The following is a 5,881-nucleotide window of genomic DNA, read 5'->3' on the forward strand; positions in this document are numbered from 1 at the left end:
TAAATAAGTTTAAAAAAAAAAAAGTCCGTCCGTGTGTGTGCGGGGTCTAAGTGCGGGGGCTCAGGGTGATGAAACGAGCCTCCATTTTCTGCCCGGAGTCACTCCGACACAGGCAGGAGGAGCAGCAGGAGGAGCAGGAGGAGGAGAAACGCAGGAGGAGCAGCAGGAGAAATGCAGCACAAAGTTGGACACTCGCTGCATTGTTAACATTCCACAGGTCACGTGACGGACCGACGCACGTCAGCGCCGAGGCAGAGATCGTCTCTGGCAGACAGGACCGCTCACTCTGCTCCCTGTAGTTTTGTGTGGAGGAGCCGGGTTTTAAAGGTTAATTCCGCTCAATTATTACTCAGTTTTAATGGTTCATTCCACTCAAATATTAAAGGTTATTCCGCTCAAATATTACTTAAGGTTTTAAAGGTTCATTACACCAAAATATTATAGTTTTAAAGGTTCATTACACATAAATATTACTTAAAGTTTTAAAGGTTAATTCCACTTAATTTTTACTTATGGTTTTAAAGGTTTATTCCACTCAGATATTAAAGGTTAACTGGCTCAAATATTACTTAGTTGTAATGGTTTATTTCACTCAAATATTACTTATAGCTTTAAAGGTTTATTCCACTCAAATATTACTTAATGTTTTAAAGGTTCATTACACCAAAATATTATAGTTTTAAAGGTTCTTTCCACTCAAATTACTTAAGGTTTTAAAGGTTCATTCCACTCAAATATTACTGTTTTAAAGGTTCATTCCAGTAAAATGTTTACTCATAATTTTAAAGGTTCATTCCACAAACTATGACTTTGTCTAAAAAGTTACTGTTTTAAAGGTTCATCTCACTTACATTTTTTTCTACTTATGGTTTTAAAGGTTAATTCCACCAAAATAGTACTTTGTCTAAATACTCATAGTCCCCAAGTTTTGCTTATCCTCATACATATTACACACACACACACACACACACATATATATATGTATTACTGTATTCTATCTTCATTCTTTTCCATAGCCTATTTATCGATCTATGCTAGCTAGCTAGCTGTTGAACCAGCCCGTGCATGGTTTTTGTTATAAGCCCAACAAAAATGCTGATGGTTTGTTTTTGGGACAACAACACAATAATAATACATATAATACTTATTTTTATAGAACATGAAAGCCTGGATCACATGGACAAATATCTCAAAAATTGCAAAACCAGATTTTTTTTAAATTAAAGTTGTTATACAACATGACAGCCTCTTCGATAAAGATCTAATATCAGCGTCTGTTTAATAGCTTCTTCCACATAATGACTTGTAAAATAGCCTCAGAGTGAGACTCTTTCTTTTTCGCCGCTCTGTGGCTGCACATATTCAAGGGCGGGGCTTCCTCCCAAAAATCAGTCCATTACTCAGTCAGTGGTAGGAATCTGTGCTAATGAGCCAGAGACCATGAATCACAGTGACAGTAAATAAAGGTGTAAAAGCTCTTTTTAAGTCGTCGTGTTGTCAAACAGAATGCGACGCTTTGCACCGACACGGACGTAAATTATAAAAACTTTTATTCATCAGTCACAGAGAGAAACTGAGGATATTAAACCATTAATCAACATGCAACCATAACAGTAAAGGCAAAGCGACAGAAATGTACAGTGACACCTGCAAATTTGTTTTGTTTTTTAAAAATAAATAATCTACTATAAATCAACTATATATGATTATGATATGAACTTAATCACAACATAATTTTTGCTCGTAATTTTAGATTTCTTAGGTTAAAGACAGGCAAAAAACAACGTGACAGATGTATTTGGTCACACCAAAATAGTCCCCTGTGGAATTTGGAATTTTGTTTTGTTTGGAGGTAATGGAAGACATGAGGACAAGCCCCAAATCATCCCAGAACTTTAACAAAACACAATAAAAAGTGTTTTTATTTGACATACAACTCTACTTTAATGGCTTTAATCGTTTCGATGCGTAAACGTCACAACAGTCGCCCTTTTAAAGTGGGCTAGAACGAGGCCGTTCCATTAGCAGCAAAAGCTAACGTGGCTACGTCCCAAACGAGGAAACGCCACTTTTAAAAGAAAACAAGGAAGGAAGCTAGTTTCAAAACGACAGGAATATACCGAGCACAGAAGGCACATATGACTTTGGGCTAACATCGTACTTTTTTAGCATTTCTAAGGCTACACACAAAGTACTATATTTTATTTTGATCCCTCAAGTTGCACTCTATGAAGAAGTACCTGACATCATTTGGCGTTTTTACATATTAAATAGTGAAAAGGTGCCATAAAGGGGTAAATTCTTACTGTTATTGTTGAGTGTATAGCATGCTAGCAAACCAGAAAAAGGTCCAAAGCGTTTGGTATTTAGAAAAAAAAACTAAATGGGTCCTCTTCCGAGTAGTTATTTTCAAAAATAAACCCTGTACAAAAACAAACACTCTACTTCATACCAGTACACGACTACACAAATCACCCTGAATGCGCGTCATCGCCGTGTAACCTCTCAAAAACAGGCTGTAGCCTTGTGCTAAAACAGAGACGTTCCAGCGGTCGCGTACTCATGGTTCAGCGCGATTACAATCAATTAGAAGCACGACACACTGAACAACGCGGGACGATGGGGGGAAAAATTAATCTGCGACTAATTAAACGTACGTTCTCCGCGCGCCGAGGTCGACACACCTCATCAACAACACTTAGCGTCTGAGCCGAACCCAAGCTAGCTGCTAGCTTGGATTCAGTGTGACTGTGAAGAATCGCAGAAGCATTTACAACAAGTCAAACGTCTGTCTGTGTGTGAAGTGTTTCCTCTGTGGATCATGAGTTTGTCCTGCTTTGTGCTACGTGGGATTAACAGAGCGTAAAATTGGACCTGGAAATATAAGGAACAAGCATAATTCCTTCTCTTTCAACAGCACAAAAAAAGATCTTTAGAGGTGCCAAATTAATTTAACACTGTTTGAATATTGTGGTAAACGGTGGCGACATCTTCGTACAGCTCAGCTAGCATCCAATTTCTTTCGCGCATGACAGCGGAATCATAGCGAGGGTCGCTAAAACTTTTTGAGTCTGGAGTTTAAGTCCAAGTTTGAGTGCAAAAATTGGACTAAAATAAAAGTAATTATTAGTGCTGGGCACTAGCTTAACGCACGTTAACGCATGACGCGTTTCAATGACGACTGACCGGAAAAAGACCTGCGCGACGTCATGTTTACCGCTTACCAGTTAGCTCCGTTAGCTGCATTAGCTCGCATAGCACCGTTAGCGAGTCGTGTGCCACTGTTTTTAAAGTGTAGCGTTACTTTAGAGACTCATTTTAACAATGTGGAAGTCACGTAAACATGACATCACGCGCTTCTTTTTCCAGACAGTCGTAGAAACGCGTTGTGCGGTCACATGCATTAACGTTGACGCTGTTAACCGCCATTATGGTCGACGCCGTTTCCCGCTGTTGACGCCGTTAGCGCGCCCAGCACTAGTAATTATGCAATAATTTAGCAATATATCAGTATTTTAGGGCCGCACAACATCAAGGAAACATGGAATATAAGGTAGCTTTGTGGAACATTGCGACAAATCAACAAATATTTGAGTATACCATGTTAAGTTTTGTCCAAACAAAAACGACAATCTACATTCATCACAGACACCTTTTATAGTTAGCGCACATGTAGATATCGCGATTGTTTGCCAATTTCACAAAAAGAACAGTCAATAGTCCCTGCAAAAAAAGTAGATTCTAATAATTTCTAGAAAATTATATATATATATAGTTTCTTTTAAGCATTCAGTAGTTTCATTTTCTCCACAATCATCATATGTGAAAATTACAAAAATATCCTTCAATATATCCTTCTATCTCGTATATCTCAGAGGTGTAGCTGCATTACCCCGTGAGCTGCCTCTCTTGTTGTAACACACACTTTGTTTTGTCTCGCTCTGGATTTCTACGCGGGGGGAAGCAACACAAAAAAACAGCAGCTTTAACCAATAAAACCCACTTTTTCTGCAACACAGGGAGGAAAATAATGAGTGAAGTCAGCTGCTGTAGTGTTCACTAGGAACGATTTGAATGAAAAGGTGCAGACAACAACACACTGCACTTTCTACGTGCACACAACGACGATTCTAGACAAAAATGTTGACTCACGCAGTCATCGTTAAAAAGAAACAAACAAAAAACGAATCCTACATTAAACAAAACAAAATACCACCCTTTGCACGTCTGCGATTCTTTTGTCAGTCGAATTGCATAACTTCATGACATCACGTCTCAGCAATGTGGTTTCCTGGATTTTTGGGAGAAGCCATTTCTGAGTATGAACTGCTCCATGTAAGAGTGAGTCACTATCACCCAGAGTGAGACTTAAAGGGGATTAGGGCTGGCATTTTTTAGACCTGAAATTCAAATATCTTCAAAATATACAGCTTAGAAGCGCATTAGTCTATCTGATCTGAGGTAATAACCAAATAATAACCTTTAGATCTTCTTAGACCCCATTAGAAAAATAAGACACTATATAATATTATCGCGGCTATCCAAAAATCGGATTTGTTCTTCCCATGTGCAGCTACTTGCAGTTGCGAAGGTTGTTTCTGAGGTTATCGTGAGGGAAAAAGCCACACATGCGTAGACCAAATCGGGTTTCTGGTCCGGATCAGGTAGTGGTAGTTATGTTATGTTTGTTGTGAAAATGCTAACGCTAAAAAAAAGCAAAAGCAACACTTTTCCAACTAGCACCCTTCCCTTGGGGTACCAGAGTGGTATGATACGGTCAGGGGCGGAACCAGTCAGCTGATTGGGCGACAGAAAAATGTCCCTCCCTTTACGTCTTGTTGAGACAAATAGCCAAAAAAAACAAGCAGGTAAAGTAGAGCTGCTGGATGTCCTCCTTTGTTGTCTGTTTTGACGTCGCAACCAGTACGCTACGCATTTCACACCCCGCCTACCAAGTAAAGGTACTGTTCTCAGTTGAAACGCAAACCTGACCCAGAGCTTCACCAATCCAAACCATACCGAACCGTACCCCGATGGAAACACGGCAAACAAATCTCACCCGTCGGCTACCCGTTTGCAAAAAGTGACAACCCTAACGTGGATTCGTCTCGTATCAGGTAGTGTTGTGTTGTTGTGTCGTGTTGACGTAGCAGAATAGCAGTGGGAGCAACATGGTCTCCGGTCCAAAGCAGTAAAGGGATCTTCGAGCATCTGACCAGCAGTTAAGTAGGGGGCGCTAGGTGTTTCTGTACGAGTCACTCTAGCGGAGCAGCAGAGATGCACAGGTTGTTTAAGGCACAGGCGACTTGCACAATCTTATCAAAGGTGGAGAGGTTTGACGCGCGCTCAGGGGCCGTGGTGAACGGGGTCTCGACCGGGCCGGTGAGCATGGTGTACCGCCGCTTCACCGTGGAGATCACCCTCTCCACGTGTCTCTGCACGCTTAAAGCGTCAGAATCCGGCAGCAGAGCGCCGTCCGAGCCTCCGATCGTCTCCCCTTGGTAGCTGCTAGCGATTTTAAACTGGGCTCCGCGGGCGGCCACAGAATCGCCAATGTCTAGGTTGCGACTCGCCAACACGATGTCGCCTGGGAGGAGCTTGCACAGAAACCCGCAGCCCTCAGCGAGACTCTTGTCGCTGACGTTTCCCAGCACGCCCCTGGACACGAAGGTGACAACGCCTTGCGGAGCCACACCGATCAGATACTTCAACACGTTGCAACTCGTCCCGACGCCCTGAGAGCTTGGCGCCGCACTCTGCTGCTGCTGCTGCTGGTTGTTGCCCCAGGAAACCGGCTCGTCGAAAGGCACAGTGAAACAGTCGATGATGACAGCGCAGTCAGGGTGGGAGGCGCGCAGAGCCGCCGGCAGGTTTTTCCGGA

This window comes from Microchirus variegatus (assembly GCF_963457635.1).
Source record: "Microchirus variegatus genome assembly, chromosome: 16".
NCBI lineage: Eukaryota > Metazoa > Chordata > Actinopteri > Pleuronectiformes > Soleidae > Microchirus > Microchirus variegatus.